Below are 15,859 nucleotides of genomic sequence, written 5' to 3'. Positions count from 1 at the left end.
ACACGATGACTCAAATAAAACTGTGGATCAGCTTTATGGGGGTCCGGCTCCTTCCCCCCCTATTATTCAACCCTCCCCCCCTTCTCATCCCTCTTTTCCTTCACAGGTGACTAGTCAGCAAGCTGAGCGGCCAGTTTTGGCGCCTGCTATTGGGTCTCAGTCAGTCGGTCCTGCAGTGGATGTTACAGCTGCCAATAGTGGTGAGTCTGGTAATTTTGCTTTGCTTATGCAATTGGCACGTTCTTTTTCTACATTAGTGAATCAAAGTAATGTGCCTGCTAATTTATTGATTCGCAGTGATGTGCCCCCTGTTTTGTCTAATCAAGCTGGTGTACCTCCTGTTAATGTTGCTCCAGTCTAGCAAGATCCTGCTTCTATTGTTCTTCCAGTGTCAGTTTCTACTTCTGTCCCTGTATCATCTGTTTTACCTGTAAATCCTTCTCCTGTTGCTAATGTGCCTGAAAGTTGTTAGCTATGTTGTGCGTTTTATCGCCCCTGGGTTTTCATTTGAGTGAAAATGTAAAAGAAAAAATTTGGAAAGGTGATTACATAGATCTGCTTTCATTGTTGCCGTCTTCTAGGGATGTTGATGATAGAAGAAAAAATGATGAAGAAAAACGTAAGGCGGTTCCAAGATCGTTTAACAATTGGCTTCAGGCCTTTTGTATTTATGCAAGTGTTATGGGAGAAAAGCACCCCGAGAAATGTAGCGGACTTTTTCAGCACGTTGAGATAATTCTTGAGGCATATAAGAATTTTAGTGGTATGTCTTGGTTTTATTACGATGAATCGTTCCGCCAGAAGCTTGCTGTCCACCAATCACTCCATTGGGGAATGAAAGACGTTGGGCTCTGGCTCAATCTTCTGTTGCCGCAGCGCTTGGTTAGTAAACCTCCTCCTGCTCCTGTTAATACTTTTCGTAGAGGTTTGTGTTTTAGTTATAACGAGGGTTCATGTAAATGGCCGGGCACATGCAGGTTTAAGCATGAATGCGCTCATTGTGCTGGGAATCATTAAGCGTCTCGCTGCTTTAAAAAGTTAACGCCTGTGTCCTCTCATGGCCAAAGTGATCTTTTTCGTAAAAGCGTCCACTCCAGTGAACCTGGAAGCCATGCTACCTTGGCTTCACATATGGCCAAACCAACAGATGGCAGAACTATTAATTAATGGCTTTGCAAGTGGGCTTTGTTTGCCAGCCTTTAGTGGATCCGGTTGTTTGGCCTATGAGAATTTACCTTCAGTTTGCAGACACCCTGAGGTTGTAGCTCAAAAAATTTTATTTGAAATTCACAAGGGTAGAGTTTCTGGACCTTTTGTTTCCCCTCCATTTTTGAATTTTAGGGTTTCGCCATTGGGGGTTGTTCCGAAGAAAGAAAGTTCTTCTTTTTCGTTTGATACACCATTTATCTTACTCCAAAGGGCTGTCTTTGAATGATGAATTGGATCCTGAAATTTGTACAGTTTCTTATTCGTCATTTGATGACGCTTTGCGTGTAATTAGGAAGGTTGGTGGTTCAGCATTATTAGCTAAAGCTGATGTTAAATCAGCTTTTAGGTTGCTGCCTATCAACCCGGAAGCTTTTAATTCGTTGGGCTTTCATTTTGATGGTTTTTATTTTTTTGATCGCTGTCTTCCGATGGGCTGTTCATTGTCTTGCCGCTATTTTGAGATGTTCTCGACCTTTTTGGAATGGGTTTTGAGTAACCGTTCTGGTTCTTCAAATTTAGTTCATTATTTGGATGACTTTCTTTTTGTTGGCAACGAGAGTTCTGACGATTGTTTGTTGCTTTTTTCTACTTTTAACTCAGTGTGTTTTGAATTTGGCGTCCCTTTGGCCAGTGAGAAGTCTGTATATCTAACTCATTGTTTGGAGTTCCTTGGTATTACTATTGATACGGTTGAGATGGAATTTCGTCTGCCAATGGATAAAATTGGTAGGTTATATAAGTTGATTGATTTTGTTTTGTCCAAGCGTAAGGTTACTTTGAAGACTTTGCAATCCCTTCTGGGACTTTTCGCATTTGCTTCTCGGGTCATCCCTTTAGGTAGGATTTTTTCGAAGCGTCTATATAAGTCTATGTCTGGCGTTTCTTCTCCTTACCATTACATTCGCATTGATTGTTCTTTGCGTTCCGATTTGTCGGTTTGGCGACGTTTTTTGCATGATTTCAATGGCTGTTCTGTGTGGCGTATGCCTTTCTGTAGTATGTCTTCCCTGAATCTATTCACGGACGCTTCCGGTTCTATAGGTTATGGTGCTTTTTGGCAAGGCCATTGGGCTGCTGGTTCATGGCCTGAATCTTGGATTTCAAAAGGTTATACAAAAAATATTGTTTTGCTCGAAATTTTTCCTTTATTGATATCTCTTGAATTGTGGGGTCACCATTTTAGGAATAGGAATATTCTATTACATTCTGATAATTCTGGAGTGATTTATGCTATTAATTGCCTTGCTTCTAAATCTTTGCCAGTTCTGTCTGTTTTACGCCATTTCGTTTTTAAATGTTTAGATCTTAATTTATGGATTAAGGCAAAATACATTCCTGGTAAGAAGAATTTAATTGCTGATTCTCTTTGCAGCTGGATGTTTTTCGGGATCTGGTGCCGGATGCGGATCTCTCTGGCAGTTTATGCCCGCCTCATTTATGGGACCTGGTGTGACTCCTCTTCATGTTGCAGTTCGTGATTCCTTGGCTCCCTCCACGTGGGCACAATATATTGCCGCGTGGAGGTTATGGAATCAATTTTTGTCAAATTTGGTTACTGATTCTGGTTTGTCATTTGAAGAATCGGTCCTGAGTTTTTTGAATTTCTTGATGTCTGAAAATTATTCTTATTCTTACATTAAGAAAACTTTGTGTGGTATTTCATTTTTTATGAAATTGGTTAGTGGACCTTCATGTTTGCATTATTTTTCAGTTCAACAGGCCTTAAAGGGCTATCGTAGGAGTCGTTCACATGCTGATAATAGAGTACCTATTACGGTAGCTCTTTTGGAACGTTTGTGTGCTTCCACGGACTCTGTTTGTGTTTCTTTGTTTGAATCATTGCTGTTTAAGACAGCTTTTGCGCTGTGTTTTTTTGGAGCATTTCACATCTCTGAATTATTGCCACCTAATTCTGATGTTATTGCTGGTTTTCAGTTTTCGGACTTGAAGATTGGCGATGGTTTTATTCAACTCTTCCTGCGTCGCAGTAAGACAGATCAATTGGGCAGGGGTAGATGGATTACACTCCGTAAGTTGGCTGGTTTTTCGATATGTGTAGTTTCTTTGCTTATCGATTATTTGAGGATTCGCCCTGATGGACCTCATTTGTTGTTACATCTGTCTGGTAAACCCCTTACAGTTTTCCAATTTAGGTCGGTGTTAAATAAATGCCTTGTCTCTCTGGGACTCCAACATTTACGTATTACTTCACACTCTTTCCGTATAGGAGCAGCGACAGAGGCTGCTATGTTGGGTTTTTCTGCTAATGATATTCAACGTATAGGTGGGTGGTCTTCAAATTGCTTTAGATACTATGTAAGACCTAATTTTTGCATTTGATATCCACAGCTAAGAGACACGTCTGGATTATTGGACATTCGTTTGTCTTTTGGGCCTCCAAGCGAGCAGCGTCAAGATCCTACGGTTCTAATTTGGGTTTTCCCATGGACTCTGTTCAGATTTGGTGGTATGGCAGACGTGGAATGCTGTGGACTGATCTGCATGATATTTTGTCTATGCTCGTTGTAAATTGGCCCCCCCCTGCTTTTGTTATTTTTCATTTAGGGGGAAATGATGTTGGGAAGTTTCGTACATTAGATATAATATCCAATATTAGGTTGGAATTTATAGGTCTGAGTTCTGTTTTTCCAGAAGCGATTTTGATTTTTTCGGAAATAGTACCGAGGTTACTATGGTATTATTCGTATGATTTTTATTTTTGCGAAAAAATCCGTAAGAGGATTAACAGGGCCATTGCTAAATTCATCCCTTCAGTCTCTGGTATTTCTTACCGACACGTTGACTTGGAAGGATTTTTACCGGGTTTTTATCGGCCTGATATGGTCCATTTATCTGATATCGCTTTAGATGTTTTTAATGTAGGCCTCCAAAATTGTGTTGAACTGGCCATGGTAAGTGTGGGGTGCCAGGCTCAGTGTGTTTGAGCCTGGCGTGTGGATGTAGTTGTTATTCATTGTTTATTATTGGCTTGAGCTGTTTAGCTAAGCTATATATATATATATATATATATATATATATATATATATATATATATATATATATATACACTTGGTTGTATATATGGTATATTAACTAAAGTTTGGTGTATAGTATTTATACTTACATTGCTTGTTGTATATTAATTGCAAATAAAGGGCCGTGGCCAGTTCAAATCCAAATAAAATTTGTGAAGTTATTTCTTTTAATTATAGTTTGTTTTAAGTATTTCTTAAGTGTTCTGCCTACAGTCCCATAAATGGTGAGGGAGGGCATAATTTGCACTACCTACACCTATGGGACTGTGGCAGACCAATGAAATGTACTAAGCATTTATATAGATCCTGCTCTGTCATCAGTTCAACAGACGCCGGCGGGGACAGAGGAATCAACTGACCCGCCCACCCGCCCATGTCACGGTCCTTTTATTGTGCATTCTCGGATGTAGTTGTTATTCATTGTTTATTATTGGCTTGAGCTGTTTAGCTAAGCTATATATATATATATATATATATATATATATATATATATATATATACACTTGGTTGTATATATGGTATATTAACTAAAGTTTAGTGTATAGTATTTATACTTACATCGCTTGTTGTATATTAATTGCAAATAAAGGGCCGTGGCCAGTTCAAATCCAAATAAAATTTGTGAAGTTATTTCTTTTAATTATAGTTTGTTTTAAGTATTTCTTAAGTGTTCTGCCTACAGTCCCATTTGCCTGCCGTCTGCCTCCATCTCAGCCTGGACCTGACTACCCTTTTGTCTGCCGTCTGCCTCCATCTCAGCCTGGACATGACTACTTTCTTGCCTGGCACTTTGTGAACAGCCTCTGCATTGCATCCCCTTTGTTTAGCAACCCCTTGATGGTACAATTCTGAGGACCACCACACCCCCGGATGCCAACTTGTAACAAACAAAACCAGGGACTAGGGTTTCTGGCACTTCACCCCTTGCTCTTGTACTCTGGTGAACACCAACTGTCACTTAGATTCAGTGTTTTAGTTGAGCCCATGTTACCAGCCAGGGAGTAACATACCGTAATACAAAGTAGATTAGACCATTACTAGCAGCCATGCTATTAGCATGCTAAGGAACTTTGGGCTTGATGGCATCAGTTTGACATCAATTTAAGATGCTTCTCAGATCATTCAGAATTCATTATTATGTGCATTTGACTTTCAGTTCACCTCCTTCTGATCTTCAAGCAGGTTTTGCTTTCCCATAGACTTGTGTGGTAATGCAAAACCCAGTTAAAGTGAACAAAAGCCATTTAACACTAATACTTGTTGGAAGAAAAACATATAGACTGGTAATGGGTGCCATATAAAATAACAGTCCTGCCAAAGCAGCAAATATTTCCAGTCTGTGGCTTGTGATGCACTGCATTGGAAAAGATGCTTAAAACCTCCATTGCCATGTGTTGACAGCCCACTCACAAACATTTGGCTGCCTTACTGCAACGCATGTTAACGCAATACAAAACACATGTTTTCCAACGCAGCAACAGTGTGAAACGGCCTTACACGTTCTCTTTGTATTTTTATTGCTTGTTGTGCCAAACAGCTTTAAAGTGCGTTGTGGCAATGAGTGGTAAAATGCTTGTTTTATCACATGTTACCATCATGTGCAGATGTGAGGGGGGCCTAAATACTTTCATTAACCACTTGACCACCGGAGGATTTTGCTGTCTTCCGTCCAGGCCACTTTTTGCGATTCGGCGTTGTGCGACTTTAACTGACAATTGCACGGTCGTGCGACGCCCTACCCAAACGAAATTTACGTCCTTTTTTTCCCACAAGCAGAGCTTTCTTTTGGTGCTATTTGATCAACTGTGCGATTTTTACTTTTTGCGCTATAAACAAAAAAAGAGCGTTTATTTTGAAAAAATAACAATATTTTTAACATTTTTTTATATGAAATTCCCCCCCAAAAAAATGTAAAAATAATTTTTTTTTTACATTTTTGGCCAATTTGTTTTCTCCTACCTATGTTTGGTAAAAGAAATCGCAATAAGCGTATTTTGATTGGTTTGCGCAAAAGTTATTGCGTTTACTAACTAAGGGAAAGATTTCTGTCATTTTTGGTGTTTTTTTTTAACGCGTAATGGCGGCGATCTGCGATTTTTTTTGCGGGACTGCGACATTGCGGCGGACAGATCGGACCCTTGACTGACATTTTTGACACTTTTGGGGGTACCAGTGACATTACTGCAGTAATCAGTGCTATATATATGCACTGTTACTGTAAAAATGACACTGGCAGTGAAGGGGTTAATTTTATTGGAGAGGGAGGGGTTAATGTATGCCTGGTGCTTACTGACGTGTGGGGGGGGGGGGGTGACTGAGTGACAGAAGGACAGATCGGATGTCCAGCTATGCTGAACACTCCGATCTGTTAGTCCCTGTCACTATGGAGATACGCCCGCTCTGTTTACACAGGCGGGCGGATCTCCTCACTAGATTCCCCGACGATCGGGGCAGAGCAGCGGCGATCGCCGCTGCTCCTCCCCTGGCCCGACTCCCGCTGTGAATGAAAACAGTGGGAGCGCGCCTCCGGCGGCGCGCGAGCGCCGCCTACAGGGGGAGGAGTCCAGCGACGTAGGTCTACGTCGCTGGACGGGAACGAGCCACTTTGCCGCAGTACGCTCCATGTGAGCGGTCGGCAAGTGGTTAAAATGCTCCAGAGCAAGAAAGAAAGAACCGTTCACATAAAAGCCAAAGTTCTGATTTATTCAAGTCAAACGATGCACATACAGTACAAATTTACCTGGTGCTAAACCAGCCTAACGCATTTCACTTCTCAGAGGAGCTTAGTCTTATGACTTAGTTCCTGTGAAGAGTAAAACGCGCTGGACTATCTTGACACCAAGTGAATTTGTACTGTATGTGCATCGTTTGACTTGAATAAATCAGAACCTTTGCTTTCATGTGAGCAGTTCTCTCTTCCTTGTTCTGAAGAATCTAATTGTCATATGCGCAGTGGCTTTTGACTGTGGAGAGCCAGCTCCTACAGCTGGGGGACGAAAGAGACATGTACAGCCCATAGAAGAGCATGATATGTTTATGGCACATTGAGGATTTCCTAAATACTTTCAGCTGAGAAGTGTATTGCTTATATCCTTATGAAAGCTTCTACATCTCTAGGTTCTTATCATTTAATATCATAAAAAATGTTCCTATACAGTTTTGCCATGTTATGATTCATTCTGGATTGTGGAAAGTAGGAATAAATCAGAAATCTGTCTGTTATTCGCCTTTATTTCATCAACACATCTGATATTGTTTCTTAATAGAGAACATAAAACCTTGGCAAGCTCTACTGGACTCCCTATTCCCATTCACCTATTACTGTCACGTCTTTGTCTTATTAAAAACACAATCATATTTCACTTATCAGAGTTGTGCCTTCCCTTCCCACCTTCCAAAGGCTTTGTATGGTGACTGCTCTGACAGTTCAATGAGGTTTAGTCCACATCATCCAGAACTATATAACACACACTCCTCTATTCAGCAGGTCTGTGTATGTTCAAGAGTAGGGATGATCGAACGGTTCGGAATTCGGCAACCAGAACCGACCAAAATGCAATGGTTCAGGAAATGGGCTTTAAAAAGCCCGTGATTGGACCAGAACCATCAGTAAAAGCCAATTGAGGGGGCAGGAGAATGTTAGGAATGTGATTGGAGTGACTTGGGGGTCGCCCCCCAGTATATAAGATAGCCCCCGCCAAATTCCTAGCATTGTTATACAGGGACATGGAAGAGAGTGGAAGCAATTCTGTTACTTCTGCTTCAAAGTGTCATTTAGTAATTTTTAGTGTGAGGAAAGGGATATCTAGTGTAGTTAGAGTGCTATTTTCCACTTTAGTTAGCTTTAATTATTCAGTTTCTGTAGGGAAAGTGTTAAGTGTAAGGGGACCGTAGTGAAGTGTAGGGTTAACTGACTCTGACTGCTATGGCAGGGTGACAAAACCCTTCCATATCAGGGTGACCGTTATAGAGAAAAGATCGTTTCTCTTATGTCACTTTCAGAGCACTGATATGGCTTCTCACCGGTCAGCTTGCTTTTTGGCTGCAGGCGTTCATAGGGATTTTTTGAGGACATATTTGGAGTCAGGCATGACATCTGAACATGTGTATAGGGGTATATATACACACACATGTCTGTATATATACACCTGCACCTATATAGGTGTGAAAGGAGCAGAACACCATACTTGCGCTAATTAAATAATTAACACCAATATGGCTCCGCTCCTATCACACCTATATGTGTGTAAGTGTAAAATACATATAAGTGTGTGTGTGTATATATATATACCCCTATACAGAAGTTCAGATGTTTTGCCTGCCTCCAAAGAACCCAAAAAATGCCCAAAAAAATGCCTGCGCCAAAAAAAAACGCCCAGGTGTGTTATTGCAGGGGTTTTTTTTGGGCATTTTTTTGGGTTCTTTGGAGGCAGGCATGACATCTCAACTTATGTATAGGGGTATATATACACACACACTTATATGTATATATAATCATACACATATATAGGTGTGAAAGTAACAGAACACTATACTTGCGCTAATGAAATAATTAACACCAATAGGTCTCTGCTCCTATCACACCTATATGTGTGTAAGTGTAAAATACATATAAGTGTGTGTGTATATATATACCGCTATACAGAAGTTCAGATGTTTTGCATGCCTCCAAAGACCCCCAAAAAAATGCCCAAAAAAATGCCTGCTGCAAAAACACACCTGGGCGTTTTTTTTTTTTGGCGCAGGCATTTTTTTGGGCATTTTTTTGGGTTCTTTGGAGGCAGGCAAAACATCTGAACTTCTGTATAGGGGTATATATACACACACACTTATATGTATTTTACAATTACACATATATAGGTGTGATAGGAGCGGAGCCATATTGGTGTTAATTATTTAATTAGCGCAAGTATAGTGTTCTGCTACTTTCACACCTATATATGTGTATGGGTATATATACATAAAAGTATGTGTGTATATATACCCCTACACAGAAGTTCTGATGTTATGCCTGCCTCCAATAACCCCCAGAAAATGCTAAAAAAAAAACGCTTGATACTAAACCGGCAAGGTGTGAAAATAGCGGAGCCATTACCCTGTTCTATAAGTGACATAATACAAACGATCTTTTTTTTTTATGGTTCTGGACATGCTACAGAGCTGAAACTTCACAGGTACACTTTTTAGACCCCCCCCCCCCCCCAGACACTAAATCCAAAGTCAAAATCCAAAAATCTTTTTTTTTTTTTTTTACATTTTTTCAATAATTGGCTCTCTATCAAAAATTACAATTTTTAAGAACTTTTTTTTTGTGTGATTAATAGTCCCTGGGCAGAACCCTAGGCACTTTTTATGGGCATTTATGGTGTTTTTTGATTACCGAAGTTCAGGTCCCATTGATTTCAATGGGGTTCTGAAATCCGGGCCGAACTTTCGGGAAGTTCGGATGTTCTGGCCAAACCGAACTTTTGAAAAGTTCGATCATCCCTATTAAAGAGCCCAGGCTCTTACCAGATTCATTGACCCATATACAAATGAATGGTTCCAACAGAGCTTTTATTCTCAAAACTCTCCTTTGACAAAGTCGATTATATAAAATGCTTCATGAAATGCGTCAGAAGTGCTAATCACCGTCTTGGAAATTGGAAGTTTGTACCTTTTTGCCAATGTAAGCATTACTGGTCTTAATAAATGATTTTTAGGGGGATTGTCTGCACTATTTGGCTTTTCTTCTTCCTACACACCCTAATGCTACCTACTTTGGGGAAGTAATCTGCCTGGAACTCTGAATATTTTGAGTGAATCTATCTAACCCTGGGTCTGATGGGGCAAGTCTGGTAAAGTGTTTTCATGGAGGAAGGATAACATTGATGAGAGGGAGCAAGGGACAGTTGGTTTTGCACTGGTTTGAGCACTAATAGAGAGCACAAATGCATACACATAATTAATGATTGGTGTAAGCATATTACACTATTGATATTTTGTTTTGTAAAAAAAAAATATATTGTTTGAGGAGGCTGGCAAGATTTAGAGGAGCATCTTTGGAATACCATGGGATTGTGGATTATTGTGCGATTGGAAATTTGTGTTTTCAGATGTATGAAGAAAATAACTAGAGAAGACATGGAGAAAGTATGGAGAATAAAAACTCTGTTGGGCCCATTTATTTATATATGGGTCAATAAATCTGGTAAGATCCTGGGATATTGAACATACACAGACCTGGTGAATAGAGGAGTGTTTGCTATATAGCGCTGGATGATGTGGATTAAATTTGGTTAACATCTGCCGGGGGACGTTGTGGATTCATCTGGCTGCTGTGAAATTCATTGTAGGGACACTTGTGCGCTTAATAATAACATATAAAAATTCTAGGTGGTTGTCATATCCTGATGGCATGTCTTTCTGCAACAATCCCTAAAGGGAACTTGTATCCAGATTATGCACATTAAGGGCTCATTTACATGTGCAGCGGTTAAAAGCAATCAGGGGTGGAATGCTTTTCAGATTAATTTGACTTGTGATATGTCGCCTTCTAAGGCCCCTTTCACACATGTGTACCGTTCAGATCTGCCTGTCAGTTTTTCAGGCGGGTCTGAACAGATGCCCCATGCATCTATATGGGGCAGCGGATGTCAGCAGAGACATGTCAGCTGACATCCGATCCGATTTTGTCCATCAAATCCGGACAGATGGAAACCTTTTTTTCCATCCATCTGGAGGATCAGATCGGATGAGAACGGACATCTGATTCCCCCATAGAGGACAGCGGGGATCTGACACCTCCTTCTCCGCACACAGAGCGGAGACACAGCTGCCATCCGCCTGCTCAGCGGGGATCGGCGGATCGATCCCCCGCTGAGCAGAACGGCTCCGTCGACGGAACAGAGCCATGTGAAAGGGGTCTAAATGCTTGTTTTAATTTGTGACAACCTGCTACATCACACCACAACTGCATGCATTACTGTCTGCCAGACCAGACCGTCACCAATCAGTCTATTACCATGGTCATTGTCCAACTTCTTTTGGGTCCAAAAAAACTTTTCTTTGGCCATTGGATAGCTACTGACAATAACTCTTGTGCATACGCACATGAATTATATTATTCCTGGCACCTGGTGTTATTATCCAAATGCCGAGATGTACAATGCACAGCCCTTGTGTGTACAGTGTACATTATAACAGAAATAGAGAATGTGGGAAAGTGATTTTGACAAAAAGAGAATTTGCAAGTATTTTTTAATGTGGGACTTTAGTTCTGCTTTAAAATGTTAATGTGATTTCAATATTTATTAAAATGCAGCTTTTATTAGTACAATGTGCCATGGATGATTGTTCAGGTTCTTACTGTTATGGAATGGAAATGACAAGTGTCCATGCCGATACAGATATGATTCCTTTGTCACTATTCTAGTACTGAGCAGTGGTGTGCAGTAGATTCAATCATGTAGACATGTCGTAATGCACCTCTGAATTCTGTGTGTAACCCCCCTCCCCCCCGTACTCTGCACTCTGTACATAATGCACCCCTGAACTCTGTACGTAACCCCCCCCCCAACTCTGCACTATGTACAGTGCCTTGCGAAAGTATTCGGCCCCTTGAACTTTGCGACCTTTTGCCACATTTCAGGCTTCAAACATAAAGATATAAAACTGTAATTTTTGGTGAAGAATCAACAAGTGGGACACAATCATGAAGTGGAACGAAATTTATTGGATATTTCAAACTTTGTTAACAAATAAAAAACTGAAAAATTGGGCGTGCAAAATTATTCAGCCCCTTTACTTTCAGTGCAGCAAACTCTCTCCAGAAGTTCAGTGAGGATCTCTGAATGATCCAATGTTGACCTGAATGACTAATGATGATAAATAGAATCCACCTGTGTGTAATCAAGTCTCCGTATAAATGCACCTGCACTGTGATAGTCTCAGAGGTCCGTTTAAAGCGCAGAGAGCATCATGAAGAACAAGGAACACACCAGGCAGGTCCGAGATACTTTTGTGGAGAAGTTTAAAGCCGGATTTGGATACAAAAATATTTCCCAAGCTTTAAACATCCCAAGGAGCACTGTGCAAGCGATAATATTGAAATGGAAGGAGTATCAGACCACTGCAAATCTACGAAGACCTGGATGTCCCTCTAAACTTTCAGCTCATACAAGGAGAAGACTGATCAGAGATGCAGCCAAGAGGCCCATGATCACTCTGGATGAACTGCAGTGATCTACAGCTGAGGTGGGAGACTCTGTCCATAGGACAACAATCAGTCGTATACTGCACAAATCTGTCCTTTATGGAAGAGTGGCAAGAAGAAAGCCATTTCTTAAAGATATCCATAAAAAGTGTCGTTTAAAGTTTGCCACAAGCCACCTGGGAGACACACCAAACATGTGGAAGAAGGTGCTCTGGTCAGATGAAACCAAAATCAAACTTTTTGGCAACAATGCAAAACGTTATGTTTGGTGTAAAAGCAACACAGCTCATCACCCTGAACACACCATCCCCACTGTCAAACATGGTGGTGGCAGCATCGTGGTTTGGGCCTGCTTTTCTTCAGCGGGGACAGGGAAGATGGTTAAAATTGATGGAAAGATGGATGGAGCCAAATACAGGACCATTCTGGAGGAAAACCTGATGGAGTCTGCAAAAGACCTGAGACTGGGACGGAGATTTGTCTTCCAACAAGACAATGGTCCAAAACAAAAAGCAAAATCTACAATGGAATGGTTCACAAATAAACATATCCAGGTGTTAGAATGGCCAAGTCAAAGTCCAGACCTGAATCCAATCGAGAATCTGTGGAAAGAACTGAAAACTGCTGTTCACAAACGCTCTCCATCCAACCTCACTGAGCTCGAGCTGTTTTGCAAGGAGGAATGGGCAAAAATTTCAGTCTCTCGATGTGCAAAACTGATAGAGACATACCCCAAGCGACTTACAGCTGTAATCACAGCAAAAGGCGGCGCTACAAAGTATTAACTTAAGGGGGCTGAATAATTTTGCACGCCCAATTTTTCAGTTTTTTATTTGTTAACAAAGTTTGAAATATCCAATAAATTTCGTTCCACTTCATGATTGTGTCCCACTTGTTGTTGATTCTTCACAAAAAAATACAGTTTTATATCTTTATGTTTGAAGCCTGAAATGTGGCAAAAGGTCGCAAAGTTCAAGGGGGCTGAATACTTTCGCAAGGCACTGTACATAATGCACCTCTGAACTCTGTGTGTAACCCCCCCCCCCCAAACTCTGCACTATGTACATAATGCACCTCTGAACTCTACACTCTGTGTGTAACCCCCCCCCCCCCCAAACTCTGCACTATGTACATAATGCACCTCTGAACTCTGCACTGTGTGTGTGTAACCCCCTCCCCCCGAACTCTGCACTATGTACATAATGCACCTCTGAACTCTACACTCTGTGTGTAACCCCCCCCCCCCCCAAACTCTGCACTATGTACATAATGCACCTCTGAACTCTGCAATGCGTGTGTAACCCCCCCCCCCCCCCTGAACTCTGCACTATGTACATAATGCACCCCTGAACTCTGCACTCTGTGTGTAACCCCCCCCCCTCCCATAACTCTGCACTATGTACATAATGCACCCGTGAACTTTGCACTCTGTGTGTAACCCCCCCCGAACTCTGCACTATGTACATAATGCACCTCTGAATTCTGTGTGTAACCCCCCCCCCCCCCCTCACCCCCAACTCTGCACTCTGTACATAATGCACCACTGAACTCTGCACGTAAGCCCCCCCCCAACTCTGCACTATGTACATAATGCACCTCTGATCTCTGCACACTGCGTGTAACCCCCCCCCCCCAACTCTGCACTATGTACATAATGCACCTCTGATCTCTGCACTCTGTGTATAACCCCCCCCCCCCCGAATTCTGCACTATGTACATAATGCACCTCTGAACTCTACACTCTGTGTGTAACCCCCCCCCCCCCCAAACTCTGCACTATGTACATAATGCACCTCTGAACTCTGCACTGTGTGTGTGTAACCCCCTCCCCCCGAACTCTGCACTATGTACATAATGCACCTCTGAACTCTACACTCTGTGTGTAACCCCCCCCCCCCCCGAACTCTGCACTATGTACATAATGCACCTCTGAACTCTGCAATGCGTGTGTAACCCCCCCCCTGAACTCTGCACTATGTACATAATGCACCCCTGAACTCTGCACTCTGTGTGTAACCCCCCTCCCATAACTCTGCACTATGTACATAATGCACCCGTGAACTTTGCACTCTGTGTGTAACCCCCCCCCCCCGAACTCTGCACTATGTACATAATGCACCTCTGAATTCTGTGTGTAACCCCCCCCCCTCACCCCCAACTCTGCACTCTGTACATAATGCACCCCTGAACTCTGCACGTAAGCCCCCCCCCAACGCTGCACTATGTACATAATGCACCTCTGAACTCTGCACTGTGTGTAACCCCCCCCCCCAACTCTGCACTATGTACATAATGCACCTCTGATCTCTGCACACTGTGTGTAACCCCCCCCCCCCCAACTCTGCACTATGTACATAATGCACCTCTGATCTCTGCACTCTGTGTATAACCCCCCCCCCCGAATTCTGCACTATGTACATAATGCACCTCTGAACTCTGCACTCTGTGTGTAACCCCCCCCCCCCCAACTCTGCACTATGTACATAATGCATCCCTGAACTCTGCACTCTGGATGTAACCCCCCCCCCCCAACTCTGAACAATGTATATAATGCACCTCTGAACTCTGCACTCTCGGTGTAACCCCCCCCGAACACTGCACTATGTACATAATGCACCTCTTAACTCTGCGCTCTGTGTGTAATCCCCCCCCCCCCGATCTCTGCACTATGTACATAATGCACCTCTGAACTCTGCACTCTGTGTAACCCCCCCTCCCCCCGAACTCTGCACTATGTACAATACATAATGCACCTCTGAATTCTGTGTGTAACCCCCCCCCCTCCCCCCTGAACTCTGCACTCTGTACATAATGCACCCCTGAACTCTGCACTCTGTGTGTAACCCCCCCAACTCTGCACAATGTATATAATGCACCTCTGAACTCTGCACTCTGTGTGTAACCCCCCCCCCCCTCCCGAACACTGCACTATGTACATAATGCACCTCTTAACTCTGCGCTCTGTGTGTAACCCCCCCCCCCAAACTCTGCACTATGTACATAATGCACCTCTGAACTCTGCACTCTGTGTGTAACCCCCCTTCCCCCCAACTCTGCACTATGTACATAATGCACCTCTGAACTCTGCACTCTGTGTGTAACCCCCTCCCCCTGAACTCTGCACTATGTACATAATGCACCCCTGAACTCTGCACTCTGTGTGTAACCCCCCCCCTTGAACTCTGCCCTATGTACATAATGCACCTCTGAACTCTGCACTCTGTGTGTAACCCCCTCCCCCTGAACTCTGCACTATGTACATAATGCACCCCTTAACTCTACGCTCTGTGTGTAACCTCCCCCCCCCCCGAACTCTGCACTCTGTGTGTAACCCCCTCCCCCTGAACTCTGCACTATGTACATAATGCACCCCTGAACTCTGCACTCTGTGTGTAACCCACCCCCTTGAACTCTGCCCTAT

This window comes from Pelophylax lessonae, assembly GCF_965119305.1.
Source record: "Pelophylax lessonae genome assembly, chromosome: 1".
Classification (NCBI taxonomy): domain Eukaryota; kingdom Metazoa; phylum Chordata; class Amphibia; order Anura; family Ranidae; genus Pelophylax; species Pelophylax lessonae.
The sequence above is the reverse complement of the archived record's forward strand: the minus strand, read 5'-3'. Positions refer to the sequence as shown.